Raw genomic sequence first — 20,442 nt, forward strand, 5'->3', positions numbered from 1 at the left:
ATTTTTTAATAATAGAGATGAGAAAGCAAAAAATGAACAACTTAAAAAGGGTCATGCTAAATGCCAGATGCTGGCAGCAACTATCTAGGGCTCCCAGAGAAATAAGCAAACCCCTTAGGGCAGACTGCACAAGGCCCCTCAAGGCCTCTACTTTAAGTGTGGCAAGGAGGGACAGTGAGCCAAATGCTTACTTGAACTGGGGTCTTTAAGTTTCTGTGTCAGTCAGGGTCAGTTATGGCCTGCTGAATTGGCCATCCTGCTGCAGGTGTAGTGTACCTGTGCCACATCACTATGAGATTGGATACTGAATCAGAGGAGTCTCTGCCTGGATATTTTCATTGCCCCTCATGTGGGTGTATCTGTTAGACAGGATACGTGGATAAGGCCATTAAGGCATGTGTAAATGCATGAGTATTTGTTCGTGTGTGTCTGTGTGTACATTTCAGTGAGTTTTGGGGTCTGTTTTCAGATATGTTAGATGATTTGGGAGTTTTACTGTTTGAGGGCAAATCTGCATGTGTACGTCAAGTGTCTTTTGAGAGGATCAGTGTCTAGATGAGTGTGTGATTGTTTCATCTCTATTTCTCACAGAGATGTGTCAATATTTAATTAGGCATTGATGTGAGGGACAAGTTAAAAAGGCAAGGGGAATCCTGTCAGTGATATTGTGATAGTTTGCATGATGACAAATGATCACTAGACTCTGGGTTGAAACACTTTGGAAGGTATGTAATTCTCGGATCAATGTATCTTGTCCCTGAAACTCATATCACCTTGGATACTTTCTCTGCCTAAATCAAGGACATAAATTTTAAAGACATCGAAGAAATGTAATCAAGAAAATACACCCAAGAGGACCACTTTCTTTTATTCCAGCCCCAAATCATGAGGTAGAGCTTTATGCACTGAATCGCCACAGCCAGCGGGAGGTGTTAGCCTGCCATATTTGTCCAAGTGGGTCTCCTGCCTGCTGGCCTAAACAGATCAGGGCAGAAGTCATCTCAGAAATATAGCTTCCTGTCCTCCAGAGAGGGGATTCCCATCCAGCCTCAGGGGCCAATGGAGGTCCGTCCCACTGAGTCCAAATCTTAGTTTGGGGCTCTGATGGCTGAAAGCGGGGCCCAGCTGTGGCTACTGTCAGATGGTTTACTAAATAGTGAGTACAGACACTTCTCTTTGCTCCAAGGTTATCTCAAGCTTCATTTGTCACTTTCTTGCCATATCGATTAATGAATTTCTGGTGTTTGAGGGAAAAATGGGTGTTTAACATGACATGCCTTCCAAGTGGCCAGTTGTAGGATTCGAGATATGACAGCAGTGGGCAAAAACTCTTTGTCTCATTGTGTGGAGAAAGAAAGATAACCATAGTCAGACTCTCTCCCAACACCTGTAGCTAACTTCCGACTGGAAGAAACACAGCACTTCTCCAGTTATGGAACCATGTGTTCAGTATGAGTGCACAGGCTCCCATTATCTGGCAGTGTGCCATTATTGTTTTAAACCTGTGTATAAAAAGGTGCCACTGCCATGCTAGGCTGTGCCATGCCCTTGCTGGATAACATTGCCGCCCTGTACGGCAGGTTGTGCTGCTGCTGGAATAAAGAGCTATGTCAGTTTCTGACGGTACTCCACATTTTCTTCCAACTCCCCGAGTCTCATATCCCTTACCTCAGAACCATGAATCTCCAGCAACACACTTGATGTAGTCTTGAGCAGGATTCCCAGATAAGGGAGCCATCTGCCCTCTGAAGGATGGAAGGGACATGTGGCCCCACAGAGTATGTGTTATTCCATGGTGGTGGTATTGATGACCTAAATTCCACCTGAGCTATGAGAAGCAGTTTATGGGTCCCCGATAAGTATTGAGAAGGCGCTCCATTCCTTGGAGGCACAGCTGCTGGAAAAATCTTGAGCTGTGGCCCGCCGAGTGAGCTAGATGCTTTTAATGGCTTTAAAGCAGAATATGGATGAAGCACTAGCAGAGGCCATGTAGGTACAGAAACTTTAGCAAAAGGCAGATGCCTTTGATGCAAGAGTGCAACAACTGAAAGCTGAGATCCAGAGAAGTCAACCCTAGGAGTAGCCCTCAGAGGTAGGGGAAGACTGAAGAAGTCCACCCTCAAGTACAGCCCATCATACACCAAAAGGTAAAGCATGAACAGCCCCTGGGTCCAGAACGGGTGCAAGGTGATGGCCCCATGATGATTGAGTTCACCAGGTATACCCTCTATATACCTACAGAATTGTAGAATTTGGGAAAGCAATGTCGGCAGCACACTGGTGAATTGTTGCCGGCCTGGTTTCTGTGCCGTTGGAACAAGGGGGCTGACAGTATCTCATGCTCCCCTGACAAGATGCAGAAATCGGCATCCATAACTGTACATCCCTCATTATGGCAGCATCTGTAGAACAGTTGCCACTTGACTTAAGGCCAGGGCAACCAGAACCTGATGGAATGGCTTACTGCTGCAGTACAGTCTGGAATGAAGCTTCAGAGCATGTGAGTAAATGGCAAACTTATGCTTAACTGGTGCAGATTATTCGTGAACTGAGTATGTGACAAGTTATGTTTAATTTGAATATGCAGGGACAAGATGATGAAGGTTTACAACTGGTATGTGGGACCTAATGTTAGGGACCGCGCTCTCTACCATTTTTTAGCTTATTGGTTGCTATGCTAGCTTCCTGTGTGGGGAAAATTATCATGAAGTGACTACAGCAACGGCTGCTCTGAGGGATGTCATGGGCGGGGTGGGTCAGGCAGAAAGTTAGTGCAGTAATGCCTAAGGGAGGTGAGAAGAAAAAGGCCCTGGGAAGGGTCCTGAGTAGGAGACCCTAATGTAAATGTGGACTAATTTGCTAGCTGTAGTTTATCAAGACAAGACAGACCGCCAGCCTAATACAGTGTTGCTAGAATTGTCGTGGCAGTAGAAATCCGAACAGCAATTCGGCCATGGCAGAAACATCACAGAGAAATGGGTTTTTCAAATGCCAGGACTCTACTAACACTACATAATTAGGGAGAAGGTTTGAGGTGCCTGTTTGGAGGAGATAGGCAGGGACCAAAGGCCCTATGTGGAATTGGCAATCCTCTAGTCCTCAAATAATATGCAAAAGAGTCCTAGCACTGGTGGATACCGGGGCAAACTGTAGTCATACCTGTGAAAGTCCAGACAGTTTCCCTGGACCAGCTGCTATATAGATGGCTATGGATGTAAGACTATTAAGACCAAAGCTGTGACTTTGCCTCTTAGAATAAGACATTTGCCTCTATGTCCACATAAAGTATATGTTTCTCCGGTGCTGGAATGTATCTTAGGAGGGGATGTGTTATAAGGGATCAATCTGCAGACCTCTGCTGGTGAATTACATCTGCAAGTCCAGGTGGTGAAGAATGTAGTGTAGAGGCATACTCATCACCCACCACAGAAGGTGCCAGAATTAAAGCTCATTGTCATTGTTAATATAGCTTGCCTAGTGGACATGATGAAATTAAGGCTATGATTCAGAAACTGGAGAAAGCTCAGATTGTGTGCCCCACTCATAGTCCTTATAATGCCCTTGTGTGTCCAGTGAAGAAGTCTGATGGCTCGTGGGGAATGACTGTGGACTATCTGGAATTAAATAAAGTGACTTGCCCACTGCAAGCAGCAGTACCATCTACCCATGATCTAATGAATCAACTGACTATAAGGCTGGGAATGTATCATTATGTCTTGAATTTGGCTAATGGTTTTTCTCCATAGATTTAACTCCTTAAAGTCAAGACCAAATTGCCTTCATGTAGGAAGAAAGACAGTGGACTTTTGTGGTAATACCCCAAGGCTACTTACATAGCCCAATAATTTGCCATGGGTTGGTAGCCCAGGATTTAACAACCTGGACCCAACAGGAAATGGTAGAATTGTTTCATTATATTGATGACATCATGTTAACCTCTGCTTCCCTTATTGATCTAGAACAAGTGGCACTGGTGCTGTTGCAGCATCTGAAAACATATGGCTGAGTGATAAATGGAACCAAGGTTCAGGGACCTGGCTTATCTGTCAAATTCTTGGGCACTGTCTGGTCAGGTAAGACAAAAGTTATCTTTGATGCTATAATTGATAAGATATATGTATATCCACAATGCACTACAGTTAAAGAATTGCGGAGTTATGTGAGTCTTTGGAGGTGCTGGAGAGTGTTTATATCTCCATTTAGCACAGCTAGCATGGCCGTTGTATGGCCTAATCAAGAAGGGAGCGACTTGGGACTGAGAAGAAACATAGAGAAGGTGTTTACTGCCACCAAGTGAGCAGTACAGCAAGCCCAAGTTCTACAGGTAACAGATACAGGTAAACCCTTTGAATTAGATGTGCACACAACAGCAGAATGATATGGCTGGGGTCTATTGCAACGTTCAGAATGAACTAGAACCCTGGTGGAACTTTGGTCCCAACTATGGAAAGGTGCATACAGCTGGTACTCTCTAACAGAGAAGCAATTAGCAGCTGTATATGCAGCTTTGCAGGCCACTGAGGCAGTGACCTGTTTGTGTGTAGGTGGCGCAAACACCTACCCCAATGAAATGAGGTGTCTATCTAGAACAACAGAGTGCCATAGCTGCTAGCTCTCTGGCCATGGAATTATAGATGGTTGTAGGCATTGTTGGGTTTCCCACTAACAATATACTATATGCTGAAGTTCCTACAGATTTAGAAATGTGTCCCTATAAAAAAGGGAAGCCACCCATAATCGCTGATGTGTGGTACACATATGGGTCCAGCTATTGACCACATTTGGTACGATAAAGGTACAGGCCAAAGTAGCTAATGGGCTGAACTGCGGGCTGTGTAGATGGTTATAGCCCATGAAGATGGCCCCTTGACTATTTATACTGACAGTTGAACAGTGTTTAAAGGCCTAACATTATGGTTGCCTATGTGGAAAGGGCAAAACTGGCTAGGCCCTTTTAGGGGACAAGCCATGTGGCAAGACCTATGATAAATAGGACAAGAAAAGGACATAACTGTTTATCACGTTATGGGTCATGTCCCCTTGGTAACTCCAGGAAATGATGAGACAGATGCACTCTCATGTGTGCAATGGCTAGAAAAGGCTCTTGCCACTGATGTGGCACACTGGCTCCACAGACGATTGCAGCATGTGGGTGCTAAAACTATATGGACAGTGAAACAGCAACCTTTCCCTGAAGTGGGAAGATGTTACAGATGGCCAAGCTAAGTGTCCAGTATGCAGCTGGGATCCTCACTACATGAAGTGGGAACATGCACAAGTAATAAGGGGAAGCATCCCATTGAACATAGATAGATTACATAGAATCTCTCCCAAAAGCTCAAAGAGCATCTTATGTCCTTACAGCAGTAGACACAACTACTGGGTTATTGTTTGCATGTTCCTATGCAGCCACAGAACAAAAACATGCTACCCAAGCTCTCAAATGCTTATGTGCCTTTTTCGGTAGGTTGTTAGTGGTAGAAAGTGACCGAGGGACTCACTTAACTGGGTATGAGGTCCAATCGTGGGCCAAGCAAATGGACATCCAATGGAAATTGCATGTCCTGTATAATCCCCAGGCAGCAGGCTTGATTGAGCAGTACAATGGATTGTTGAAACAGTGCCTATGGGTTAACTACTGTCAATCCCCCAGGACTGCAAGGTTGGGTATCACTCTTGTGGGACGTGTTGTGAGCCCTTAATGAGACACCTTAAACCGGAAGTCCCTCTCTGGTAAAGTTGTTTTTACATAGGGCCATGGCCCCAATTCAATTATAGGTAACTACCACTGAAACTCAGTTGAAATCTGGTCATGGACTCAGTGATAACATATTCCTCTCTGTCTGAAAAGGGGAGAAACAGTGCAATGGACTTGACCATGGAAAATAAAGGCCCCACACTGTTAGTGGGTAGGCCTACACTCATTCACTCACGTAGACATTGATACACACAGCACACACATGATGCACACATACTGATTTACAGTCAGCGTTAGCAGGCATACAATACTTTCATATCATCAAACGCACGTTTAATCACACCCAGACTCTTGCAGGCTTTTATAAGGCTGACCACTAGAAATACATGTAAAGCCATACACCCATTTTTTCACCATTGCAAAATTTCATAATTTATTGTTTAAGAAATGGAAGGAAGTAGCATAAGAAAACTTTATAGACAATGGAAGTTTCTATAGTCTTCAGAAACCACTTGAGATGCTATATAAAAGCCCCTTCTTAACAAAATTTTTCTTCAGCCTTGGACTAGGATCTTGCTTAGGTTTAGGGTTGAGTTCATGATTAGGGTTAAAGCTAGGTGTATAGTTAGCCTTACTTTTATGTTTTGATTTTAATTAGGACTAGTCTTATCACTAGGGTTAGGGTAAACTACCAGGGTTCAGTCTTGTATAGGTTTAAGTGTAGGATTCAATTTATCACTGTGCTGGCTGAAAAATTACTGTTTGGCTATCACCCATGGGAACGATACGCTCTAACAATAAGCTTTCTGCTTCTGTACCCCCCGCTTGCACAACCGACCTGTGGGTTGACAGTAATAAGAAAAATAGACTTGTGTGTTCAAACAGGAAGAAGAATGGGGTTTAGGGCTTAAAAACCCTATATCTCTACATTTCGGGGCTGCTTAATTTGGGGTCTGCGTACCCCTGGCAGACCCAGCTGGCTGAATAAAGAGTGTGTTTCCTATAACTCACTGATTTCTGGTGGTCTGTGTGTCTATCGGGGGCTGGCGGCTACATCATAAGTTAGTTTTAAGGATATTATTTGGTTAGCTTTGAAGTTCAGGTTAGTGTCTTCATGAGGCTTAGGTTGAGGGTTATAGCATCTGTAAGGCTAGGCTTTAAGTTAGGTTTTGCATACATTAAGGCAGAAATGGTAGGAGCTATGGTTACATTTATTTAGGTATAAGGTTAAGGTTACTGTCTGGGTTGAGTTTATGATCAGGGTTAGAGTTAGGGTCAGCTTTAAGGTTATGCTTGGTTTGATGTTTAAAATGTTTTCTGCTTAATGTTAGGGTTAAAGCTTTCAGGATAGAGTTAGGATTAATTTAGGTTTAGTGTTAGTTTTAGGATTAGGCTCAGGTTTAGGCTTTGAGTTAAGATTATGATTAGGTTTAAAATAAGGGTTAGTGTTGTTAACTTTGAGTTTAGGGTTTGGGTTTAAGTTAATGTTTAGTTTAGGGGTAGGAATTGGGTAAGGGCTAGAAGTATGATGAGGCTTAAGTTTAGGATTAAGTTTGTCTTCCATTATGCCTAGGATTTGGGATAGGATTATAGTTAGGATTAGGGTAGGGTTAGAGAAAATGGGCAAGTTTATAATGAGATTCAAAGTTTTGTTTAAGGTCAGGATTAGATTATATGACAAGGTTAGGGTTTGGGTTAGGTTAAAGTTTGGCATTGGATTTCAGATTGAATTCATATTAGATTAGCGTTAGGGTAACAGCTATGGTTATATTGTGGTGGCTGACGAATGACTACTTGAGATTTATTACTTGTAGGAAAATTACTGTTTGACTATCGCCATGGGAACAAAAGGCTTTTCATCATAGGGACATAACATTCTGATAACAAGCTTTCTGCTTCTGTACGCCCCGCTTGCACATCCTGGCTTATAGGTTGACAGGTAGTGAATAGGAGAAAAATAGACCTTTGTGTTCAGACAGAATGAAGAATGGGATTTGGGGCTTAAAAACTCTGTACTTCTACATTTCGGGGCTGCTTAAATTGGGGTCTGCGTACTCCTGGCAGACCCAGCTGGCTGAATAAAGAGTGTTTCCTATAACTCACTGATTTCTGGTGGTCCAAGTGTCTTTCGGGGGCTGGTGGCTACAACAATATACTTAGGTTTCAGGTTAGGTTTAGGGTTAGAGGTGAGTTTGTAATTAAGAATAGGGTTAGGATCAAAAATAGGGTAAGGGCTTTTCTTAGGGGTAGGTTAAAGTTTAGAGTTTGGTTCAGTAGTGAGTTAAGGTTAGTATTAGGTTTAAATTTAGAATTAGGGGTAGGGTTATTGTTAGGGTTGAGTTTGTGTTTACAGTTAAAATTGTTAAGGGTTAGAGTGAGCTTTGAGGTTAGGCTTTAGATATAAATACGAGAGAAGTTTAGGTTTAGTGTTAGAGAAAGGACTAGGGTTAGAGTTTGTTTCATTTAAGTTTAGGTTTTGGTTTTGATTTAGGGTTAGTGTTAGCGTTAGAGTTAAGCTTAGGTTTAGTGTTAAGTTTATGATTAGGGTTAATATTAGTTTATAGTTAGACTTGAGGTTAATGTTTGGGTTTTCATTAGGGTCAGGGTTAAGTTTAGGTTTTTGCTTAGGTTTACAGTTAGGGCTAGGCTTAAGGCTATGGCTAAAATGAAGGATAGGTTTAGTATTGTTGTAGCCGCCAGCCCCCAAAACACACACGGACCACCAGAAATCAGTGAGTTATAGGAAATACGCTCTTTATTCAGCCAGCTTGGTCTGCCAGGGGTACGCAGACCCCAAATTAAGCAGCCCCGAAATGTAGAGGTGCAGGGTTTTTAAGCACAAAATTCCATTCTTCATTCTGTCTGAACACAAAGATCTATTTTTCTCCTATTCACTACCTGTCAACTCATAAGCTGGGGTGTGCAAGTGGGGAGTACAGAAGCAGAAAGCATCAGAATGTTATGTCCCTATGATCAAAAGCCTTTTGTTCCTATGGTGACAGTCAAACAGTAATTTTCCTACAAGTAATAAATCTCAAATAGTCATTCTTCAGCCACCACATTCCCCACTGGCCTTAGCAAAAATCAAATCTTTGATTCTTCATTTGGAATGTGCTCATAGCCTCTAGTCTGTAATACTAAAAGTCTAATGGAATTCTTTTCCTTATATACGCAAACAAGAAATTAAGGAAACATGGGCCAAAAGTTAACAAAAGAAGGATGATAAATGTCCAGCTACAGCAGATAGAAGAGTTGTTAGCCATGGTAACCAATTGAACATCCTATGAAACCAGTTGTTTGAATCTAGTCTCTGTTTTTCCCTGGCATCCAAATTTTTCTCTGCTAGTTGTAAGCTCTCCCTAATTACTCCAGAGTTATTAGCATAGAAGCAACAGGTTTCTCCTAGAGCCATACATAATCCATCTTCTTCTAAGAATAATAAATCTAAACCTCTTCTATTTTGGAGGACTACTTCTGCTAGTGAATCGACTTAAAGTTCTAGCCTGCTGAGCTCAGTTAAGCTTAAGGGAGTTCCTACCCCGACATAATAAGGGGGTTTTGGGTTTAGGCACAACCAGCAATCCTGCCCTATGTCTGGGGAGGTCTTATTTAAGACCTTACGTATTGTCGTTAGCAAAGTTATTAATGCTCCTTCTGGTTCTGATTGTGGCTGGTCAAATGCCTGGGCTAAAGAGATAAAAAGGAAGAAACAAAGGGTTATACTTATACTTATGTATGCTTGAGTCTTAGTCTTAAGAGCCCGTTTTCCTGAGCTGTCCACTGTCATGCTGCCTTCACGTGGGAGTGATGAATCCATAATGGGATGCCGTCTACTTTAACTGCAGTGGGTGTCGTCAGGTAGACAGTGAAGGGTCCTTTCCATTTGGGTTCTAGTCCCTTGGAAGTGAACTTCCAGATCCACACAGAGTCCCCACGCTGAAAGTGATGGGGGAGTCCGTCCTCCAGAGCTGAGTGGGCAGCACGAACCTGGGACCAAATCTCCTCCTGCACACTTTGAAGGGCCTGTAAAGACTTAAGTAAGACAAAGTTACGTAACTCTGCTTTTTTCTCATCCTGTATTCTAGGTACTAAAGGTGGGGGTTTTCCAAAGAAAATCTCAAATGGGGTAAATCCATTAATATATGGAGTACACCTGGCTCGGAGAAGAGCAAAGGGGAGAAGTTCTACCCAGTTCCCACCAGTTTCTAATCCTAACTTGGCTAATGTCTCTTTTAGGGTCCGATTCATTCGCTCTACTTGGCCCGAACTTGGGGCCGGTAGGCGCAGTGGAGTTTCCAATTGCTGTGACACCTTTGCTACGAAGGCAGGCCAGTCATCCGACTCTAAAGTTCCAGGGAGACCAAATCAAGGGAGAATTTCTTGTAGTAGTTTCTTAGTAACTACTACGGCAGTCTCTTTCCTGATGGGGAAGGCCTCTACCCATCCTGAAAAGGTGTCTATAAAAACAAGTAAATATTTGTAGCCCCCAACAGTCGGGGTTACCTCAGCGAAATTGACCTCCCAGTAGTCCCCCGGATAAGTTCCTCTTTCCCTATGCTTAGGTTTTTCTATTTTCTCCTTTGGATTAACTTGCGCACAAGCTGGGCATCGTGAGGCAATCTCCTCTGCAGTTCTTCTCCCTTCTAACAAGTGAAAGTAGGGGTCTAAAGCTTGGAGCATCTTAGTTCACCCTAGGTGTGTGGTCTGGTGTAGTTGGTGGAGGAGAGTCCTTCCCAGGGCCCATGAGAGCCCAATTTTTCCATCTGGGGTTGTCCACCACCTCTGTTGGTTCCTAGTGGCTTCTTTTTCCTGAAAATATATGTCCTCTTCTGCCATACAGGTTGGAGACGGAGGCAGTTCTGGGTAAGGGACAACGGTCAATAGATGTGGTAGGGGCGCCACTGGCCTTGTGGCCGCTGTTCTTGGCTCTGCATTGGCTCGTCGTTTTCCCTCAGCCTCAGGACTATTCCCTTTTTGATGCCCTTTACAATGAACAATAGCCAGAGCCTTAGGCACCCATATGGCTTCAAGTAAGGCTAAGATCTCCTCCTTGTTCTTAATATCCTTCCTTGCTGAAGTCAGAAGCCCTCTTTCCTTGTAGATGGCTCTGTGTACATGTGTAACAGCAAAGGCATATCAGCTGTCTGTGTATATTGTGACTGCCTTGTCCTTTCCCCATCTTAGTGCCTCAGTGAGGGCGATGAGTTCTGCCTTTTGAGCAGAAGTCCTATGGGGAAGAGCTTGTGACCAGATGGTGCCAGTTAGAGTTACAACCACTGCCCCAGCATACCTCCTTCCTTCCTGCATGAAGCTGCTCCCGTCCGTGAACAGAACTTCATCGACCTCAGGCAGAGAGGAGTCTTTGAGGTCTGGCCACGAGGAACACACAGCATCAGTGAAATCTATTCAGTCATGAATGGGGGTCTCGGGATCTTGATCTGGCAACAGATTGGCTGGGTTGATGACAGTAGCTTCAGATTTTAGCCATACGTTTGGGGTCATCCGGTGCCTCCCTGTTGCTGAACACCTTCTGGGCTATCTCAACAAGTTGAGACAGGTTCATCCCTGCAAAACGTAATTTTTGCAATTTACACTGGATATCAGGGGCTGCCTGAGTAGCAAAGGCTATATTAATTGCCTGCTGGTTCTCAGGGGCCTCAGGATCAATGCGGGTGTATTCCTGAGGTCCCTGTATAACTTCAGTTACCTTAGAAAAGTTAGTTGGCTGATGAGCAGCCATCCTAATTCCCCCAATTAGAATCTGGTGGTACTGATCTATTGCCGTTCTCCCTGCCTGAGAATTGTGTTCCCAGTCTGAGCGGGTGGAGGGAAATTCCTCTTCAATCTGTTCCTCTGCTTCCTCAGCTCTCCTCCCTCCTGCAGCTATCTTCTATGTTTCAGTCCGAATCCATCCGTGTTCTTCCTCCGTGAAGGGGGTAAAGTTGTTGGCAATTGTCCCAGGTGAGGCAGTGAGTCCAAAAGACACTTTCTAATGCCTGCGGTTTCTCAGAGAAAGGCGGATTCTGTGCCTTCCAGTTGTACAGGTCACTAGTCGAGAAAGGCATTTAAACCATAAAGGGCCTGTCTGTGTGATGCCCCTGGGGTGATGCTTCTCCCAAGCGGAAGATGGCCGGGGTGGTGGTATTGGCTGGTGCCCACCCCGGAGCAGGAGCAGGAGGCCCATAGGGGTTACCTGCTCACATCTGAGGAGGTGAGGCTGTGCTATTTGGCCTCTGTTCTCCTGGATTATTGGATGGGGGAAGGTCACTGTCCTCCAGTGAAGACTGGAGGACTGAGAGACTGGGCTGTCTTGGAGATTCAGTTGCTGCATGTTTCGGGGGGCCCACAACTAAGACACGCGCCTCTAGAGAAAGGGCACACCAGCGGAGGCAAGGAGGCGTGTCTGAACAAGGTTTAACCATTGATTGATGTAGGGAAACTGATCAGGATGTCCCAGGTCTCCCGTGACAATCTTCCAAACATTCCTCACTAAACTCCTGTCAAAAGAAAACTCCAGAGACTAGATTACATCAAAAGACAGCCACTCAACTTTACACAATGTTTTTAGTCTGCCTGGAGAAAACTTTATGCCATAATCAGCTCCTTCTGTAAACCCTTCTTTAAAATGTCGCAGGAGACAACCCAAGGCTGTCTTCTGTGAACTCAGGCTTCCCCGCATCGCTTGCGCAGAAAACGCAAAACAGACACTCAGACAAGAACAATCAGACACTCAGACAAGAACAATTACTGGGGTGTAGGTGGACCCAGAGAAGTCCACCACCTACAACCTAGACAAGACCAGAGACAACAAACAGAACCTGACAACAGGGCACAGGAGGCGGCGTCCCGCGGCCTGGCCATCGTCCAGGAGATATCACTGCATCCAGTCTCTCCACGGACCCCCACTAACTGGTCAACAGAAACAGGAAGGTACCTTTTATCCAGACACCGAGGCCTCGGAGATTCCAGATTCCTGTCGGGACCAGGAACAAAGAGCGTGTCTTAAAGGTTGCATCCTTGATGACTGTACTGACCCGTCACAGCATTCAAGGGCCCTGGAACGCCTCAGGTCGGCCACCCCTTTGAATCGTAACAGGGACAGCAACCGCTTCGGAGGCTGGTCCAGTCTTGGATCCCGGGCCACTCTCTGAGATCTCGCTGGGGCCTCCAAATGTTGTAACCGCCAGCCCCCGAAAGACACACGGACCACCAGAAATCAGTGAGTTATAGGAAACACATTCTTTATTCAGCCAGCTTGGTCTGCCAGGGGTACGCAGACCCCAAATTAAGCAGCCCCGAAATATAGAGGTACAGGGTTTTTAAACCCCAAATCCCATTCTTCATTCTGTCTGAACACAAAGATCTATTTTTCTCCTATTCACTACCTGTCAACCTATAAGCCGGGGTGTGCAAGCGGGGAGTACAGAAGCAGAAAGCTTGTTATCATAATGTTATGTCCCTATGATGAAAAGCCTTTTGTTCCCATGGCAATAGTCAAACAGTAATTTTCCTACAAGTAATAAATCTCAAGTAGTCATTCTTCAGCCACCACATTATTAGTTTTGGGTTAAAGGTTAAGTTGAGTATTATCTTTAAAATTAGAGTTAGGTTTTAAGGTTGTTTAGAATTATAGTATAGTGCATGAGTATGGTAAGGGTTACTGTTATGACTAGAGTTAGCTTTGAGATTAGGGTTTGGGTCTAAATCTGGGTTAGGTTTTGTGTTCATGTGAGGTGCATAAGGGCTGGGTTAGTGTTAGTTTTAGAACAATCGTTCAGTTTAGGGTTAGCCTTTGAGTTACTATTATTTATGGTTAGGTTTGCAGTTAGCTTTGATGCTAGGCTTGAATTTAAATTAGGGTTAAAATCAGATTTAAAGTTAGGATAAGGGCTGGATTAGGGTTAGCATTAGGTTTAGGATTGAGTATATGATTACATATAGGGTTAGGGATAGAATAAGAGTTCACTCTGAGGTCAGGGCTTTGCTTCCACTTGCTGAGAGGAAGGGCGTGGTGACCAAGAGCTGACCAGGACCTGTGTTATGACATTCAAAATACACCATCCCGAAAATTGGGACAGCGTGTATTCAAAAAGAGTTTTAGGTATAACCAGCAAATCATCTCTCTACAAAAGACTTTTGGCAAGTACTCCATTTGGTACAAATTTACAAGGTAGGATCAAAGATTGAATTACCTGCTGGGCATCATGTGTACTGCGTTGAGGAGTAAAAGGCCACTGATCAAAAAGAATTTCCAACAGATATATAGAATGACACTGAAAACCAGTCACATCAGAAACTTGGCTGTAGTCATGCCAGAATATGTTAAGCATCATTCCAAAAGAGAGCCCTGCTGAATACAGTGTGTTCAAGCCAATGGCTTTACTTCGTGCAATATGGGTAAGTGTGATATCCCTTTCCTGACTAAGCACTTTTTAAAATGCAGATGTAGTGCTCACACCCTGTGCTAGCACCTTGTCTACAACATTTCTTGCATGTGTATGTCATAGACCGCATGCATTAGGAAATGCATTTTGTTTCCACGTGCTGAGAGAACAACAGCAATGATTGAAGTTTGCAATTACATCTTCATGCCACAAAAATAATTCATTGTAGTGAAACAAAGTATCACACATACTAAAGGACAACATTTAGGTTGAGTCACCAAAGAAGCACTTTACGCAATGCTTATGGCAGGTATCATGCTTGGTACGAATTTGCAGTAGGTAAGATTCTAGTTCAAACTCATAGTTTTGATGTGTGGCAGTCAGAAGAGTGAAGGGCCATCGATCTAAAGAGTGTTTCCAACTAGCCTCTTAGATTGGTCCCAAGAATAAGTCACATCCGAATCTGAACTATAGGCATGCAGTTAAGTATGTATTGGATTCCATCTCTATGTAAGCCATGCTCTGAACAGACTTTTGATGCTATCTCAGTATGCTTGTCTCATGTCAGCAAACAACTTTTGGCCACCTATTTAAAAGACCACATGCATGAGACAACAAGGTTTGTATCCATTCACAGAGAGACAAGTGTGGCGAACAACACCGTTTGGATGTGACATGTTAGTAACATACAGAAAACGTTCTTTTGAGAAATCTACCAGACACCCATTAGGTTTATAATTAGTTTTAGACTTAACCAATCAAGGAAGGATTGGAGTCAGCTTTTGGGTGAAAGATGAATTTGAAGCAGTGGTTAGGATTAGAGTGAGGGTTCTTCAATGGGTTTGATATGAAGGGTGCAGTGACTGTTTAAGTTTAGTGTTTGGTTTCAGATTAGGAATGTATTCTGGATCAGATTATGTTAGGTTTAGAGTTGAGTTTTGAAATAGGATTTGCATTGAAGTTAGCTTAGAATTGAGTCTTAGATGAGAGTTAGCATATGAGGTTAGAGTTGGCTTGAGGATTAGGGTTGAGGTCAATGAGAGATTCACGCTTACTGGAAGAGGAAGGTTTCGGACAGAGATTAGGGTTTGGTTTTGGGTTCCTTTTAGTCGTAGGTTTTGAATTTAGATTTCAGTTAAGGTTAAAGTTAGGATCAGGGTTTCCAGTCAGGCTTCATCTAGCATTAGGAAAAACTGAAATTCAGGTTCGAGTTTGGGTTTCATTTAGGATTAGAATTAGGTTTAGTGTTAAGGTAGGGCTAGAAGTAGTGTTAAGTGAAGGCGAGTGTTCATGTTAAAAGTTCAGGTTTAGTGTAGAGTTGTGTTTGAATGTTCAGTGTCAGGGTTGGACAAAGCCTTGAAGTTAGTGTTTGGGTGGAATTTAGGTTTAGTTTAAGGATTATGTAAGAACTATTGTGTAGGCTGTAATCAAGGTTCGTTTTAGGGTTAGGTTTTGTGTAAGTATTCAAGTCATGGTTAAAGTTAGTATTTGGTTTCTGGTTATGGATATGCTAAGCGTTCTTAATCTTACCCTCAAAGTCTCTCCAGTACAAAATCTAGCCCTAATTTGAAATCATAATCTACCTCAAAGCTAGTTCTAAACCTGACACTCTCATTCTAACCATATGCTCCACCCTAACCATAAAACTAACCCTAAACCTAATCATCAACTCAAACATAAACCTAAGCCTCAATCTAACATAACCCTATTCTTTACCCTAAACCTAACTCATAACCTACCCCTAACCCTAAAGCAATCAAAATAGATGTTTCACCTGAACCCCAACACTAACTAAATCACTAACCCTAACTCATAACCTGACCACACCCTGACCCAAACCTTAAATCTCACAATATAGCCCTAATTTTATCCAAAATTCTAATCCTAAACCTAATTCTAACAATAGTCCTAAACTTAACCCAACACTACTCCTATTTCATGTTAAACCCTAACCTAAAGCTAACTCTAAACCTAATCCAAACAACTTTAACTATAACCTAACCCCAACGCTAACTGTAAACCTAACATTCACCAATGACCTTATCTATTTTATTTGAAGCATAAACCCGAAATTCAAACCTGATGCTAACCTTTACCCTAATGCTAACCTAATCATAAATTCAAATATAACTTTAACCCTAAATCTAATATCAACCCTCACCCTACTGAAAACCTGATCCTAAACCTCAACTTCCACTTTAGCCTAAAGCTAGCCATTAAATCAAACATAAAACTAACACAAGGGTGGGGCAAAAATGGCATAGATGATAGAGGCTCTGTTCATCCCTCTGCCGACCACATCAAAGTTGTGACAGAAACAAGGAGCAAACAGCAAGGAAAAATTACCTGGGACCTAAATGAACAAGCCTTCAACTAGGAAGAAATCTAACAAATCACTGCAATGACAGAAGGTAAAACAAGGCAAGGTCGACAGGCTGCCCAGTCCCATGCTGCTGAGTGGGACAAAGGCTGCATGAGAGGCAGTGGCAGCTGAAGACACCTTTTAAAAGGGCCGTGTCCGCAACAGGATTTTCATTGTGATGGACCTGCTCACTCTGAGCACCAGTGCCAGTTCGGCTGGGCAGGGGGCACCAGGGACTTATAGTGAGGGCCGAGGCAAGACTTGCTCTGTACAGAAGTGCCAGTGGTATACATTGTTCCTCTGTTGAGCCCTCCCAGCTCCCAGTGCACGGACTCAGTTCTGCCACAGTGGAAGTGGATAACAGGTTGCTCCACCCAGAGAATTCCCTGAAACTTCACCTCCCCCAACACCCGGCCCCACCCAAGTCAGATCCACATATAACCTCAGTGAGTAAAGTGCTCCTTGCTGAACAGAACCTAGACTCACACTGGTGGCAGCTGGCCTCTATTTCTGGTGTGGCTTTTTGAGGAAACTGTAAGCACAATATTTGTGGATTGCTTGCTGAATCTTAACTGGTGGCCCTGGGGAGTAAAAGCTAGAGCTAAATTTGGCCTGCAGCTGAACCCCTCTCAGGACTGTGCCACTGGACACCTACTTCACAAAGCCACACTAATAAAACCAGGAGACTTAAGAGCTTTGCTTAGTTCATAGAAATAGACAAAGGTAGCCAAAATGGGAAGACAAAGAAGCAGAAACCATATAAGAGAACAGAACAGAGATCCAGGAATAATGGAGGCAAGCAATCTAACAGATACAAAGTTCAAAACACTGGTTATAGAGATGCTCAATGAACTTATGGGAAGTGTAAATGAATTCAGCGAGAACTTCAACAAAGAGATAAAAAACATAAAAGTGGAAATGGAAAGTATAAAAGGGAACCAGTCAGAAATGAAGAACACATTATCTAAGATGAGAAGTATATTAAATGGAATAAACAAGGTGAATAAAGAAGAGAAGCAAATGACCTATGTAGAGGATGGGAAAACCAAGGACACTCAATTAGAATGGCAAGAAAAAAGAAGCCGAGACTATAATAATAATTTAAAGAGACTATGGGACACTTTTAAAGGTAAAAATATCCATGTCATAGGGGTACCTGAAGGAAAACAAGATGTTAAAGAGCAATTTTAAGAAATAATGGAAAACTTCCCTAACCTGATGAAAGAAATAGACATAAAACCCCAGGAAGCTCAGAGAGTCCCCAAAACCAGGAACCCAAAGAGGCCCACACCAAGACACATCATAATTAAAATCCCAAAAGTTAAATACAAAGAAAGAATATTAAAAGCTGCAAGAGAAAATCAATTAGTTACCTATAAGAGAACACCCATAAGACTGGCAGCTGATTTCTGAAAAGAAACTATGCAGAACAGAGAGGCTTGGCACAAAATGAAAACCCAGGATCTATGACCAAGAATACTTTGTCCAGCAAAGCTATCATTTAGAGTTGAAGGACAGATAAAGAGCTTCCCAGACAAAAATAAGCTAAAGGGATTTATCAGCACCAAGCCAGTATTACAGGAAATGTTGGAGGGACTTTTTTAAAAGGAAAATCATGTATCAAAAACAAGAATAAAGAACGTAATAACTACATTCCTATCAACAAATACCTCAAATAAAAAAGAATTAAATGCTCCAACCAAGACAGAGTGGCTGAATAGATAAGAAAACAAGACTCCTACATATACTGCCTACAGGAGACTCACTTCAGATTAAAAGACACACATAGACTAAAAGGAAGGGGATGGAAAAGGATATTGCCTTGATGGACCTAGAGGGTATTGTGCTGAATGAAATGGGTCAGATAGAGAAAGACAAATATTGCATGATTTCACATACATGCGGATCTAAAGAACCAAATCAACAACAACAACGGCAGCAGCAACAATAAAAGCGGAAATAAAGTCATAGATACAGAAAATATTTAGAGGAATACTATATGGGAGGGAGTTGGGGGGACAAAAAAAGGCAAAGAGATTAAGAGGTACAAATGGATAGTTGCAGAATAGACATGGAGATATAGAGTGTAGCATGGGGAAGATGTTTAATAATGTTGTGATAAATATGTAAGGGTACTAGATTTAGTGGGGTGATTACTTTGCAAGTTATGTGAATCTCTGGTCACTATGCTAAACAACTAAAACTGGTATATTATTGTATGCTACTATAAGCAATTTTTTCAACTATAATTGAAAAAAATACTCATTGACTTGTACAATGTAAATACAAGCAACCAATTGTCGTTTATATGTCAATAAAGCCAGAAAAAAAGAATGCCCTGAGTGGCAAGATCTGAGAATCCTGCCTCCTCCCCTTAAGCATTAACACACCTCTGCCCAGCCATATACATTGGTAGAATTGGTAGGGCGGGCCGCTAAGCTAAACCAGAAAGGATCAGAGTCCATCATGGGGTGGCTACTTTGCCTCTGGGACATTGGCACAAATGGCATAATACTGTCTCTGGACGAATTGACCTAGATTGCCTCCGTAATCACTCACCTTTCTTCGAGCCAATGCATACAGAGGGCAAACCAATATGCAGAATACACATCGCTGCTGATTGGCTCATGCAGGGCTGCTATGCAGCTTGGCCAAATGAAGGTGATTTGACAATGGTCTAGACATTCTAAATGTCTATGTCAGAACTTCAGGTGTTCCTTAGGGAGATGTAAATGTGGCATGGTATTTACATCAAACCATTTGAGGGTCCTGATGCGGTGCCATTTACTACAGGTATGCAGAACTGTATCGCCCAGTCAGCCCCACTGGCCTATTATGGTACTTTGGTGACCATCCTGTCCACCATAATGGGGAGGACAATTGGGAGAAATTTACTGGCCAGACAGAAACAAGGGGCGTGACAGGCATAGGGAAAAGAGAGAGAGAGAGTCAATTCTCTGTGTGCAGGTGAAAAGTAAAGACTGGCCCAGTATAGGTGACCAGAGGCTACTATGAATGAATTGGATAAGGACTAGGGTCATCCCAAAAAAGACTGATAAGCAATCCAAAGCAGTACTGATCACCCTGTGGCAGCAGCTTAGACCAGGGCAGAAATTCCAACCTCTTCTCAACAGGCAGGTAGCTGTTTGCATCTTAGAATGGACCTCAAGAGGAGGATACTCTCGACCTTCAGCTTCTTCTGTGTATGAATTTTTGCAGGACTAGGACATGTCCATATTATTCACCCTGACAGTCAAGATCAACTCGCCCTTTCCTGGGAAAGACAACAATGGACCTTACTGTCCTATTGATGAGATGTCTCCATCATTTGCCCAGGTACTGTGGCTAAGTATTTGGCTGGGCTAAACCCTCCACCATACAATTGTACTATTATATTGATGATGTCGTGCTAACCTATGACTCTCTTTCAGACTTACAGCAAGCCGTACCCTGCCCATGCCTTTTCCCAGCTCTGTAAAACTGTCAAGGGCAAATGAAATTCTTCTAGACTTTACAAAATATATTCATAAATTCGCTAATCTAAAGGATATTAATTATTTACTTTCTAACTGCCATTAGAAATTAAAGTTTCTGAGAGTTATAAATTTGTATTATGATTGAAAGAGTAATGTATGTGTTTAGTAACAAAAGGTATAAGTTATAGACATTTATTTTAAAGGAAATTAAAGGAAAGTAGTTTGTCCTAAAGTTGCTTATTTCTAAATACATAACAAGAGGCAAAGTGAAGAAATGAAGAAAGTTGCAAGTCTGTGAAGGGAAATCTTGAAGGAGAAAACTTTACATATGGTTAAGCTAAACAAAATTGGAAATATATTTAAATATCAAAAGCAGGCTAATACATAATACATAGTTGTGTTTTCTCTCCTGATAAATAACACAGTTTCTGGGACCATTGGTCTGCTACTCATATTATAGAAAAGGTTTCAGCCTGAAAGAAACAAAGATTCTGTGTTTTATCAGAATAATTTCCTATGTTT

This window comes from Pteropus vampyrus, unplaced genomic scaffold, assembly GCF_000151845.1.
Source record: "Pteropus vampyrus isolate Shadow unplaced genomic scaffold, Pvam_2.0 Scaffold609, whole genome shotgun sequence".
NCBI classification, from domain to species: domain Eukaryota; kingdom Metazoa; phylum Chordata; class Mammalia; order Chiroptera; family Pteropodidae; genus Pteropus; species Pteropus vampyrus.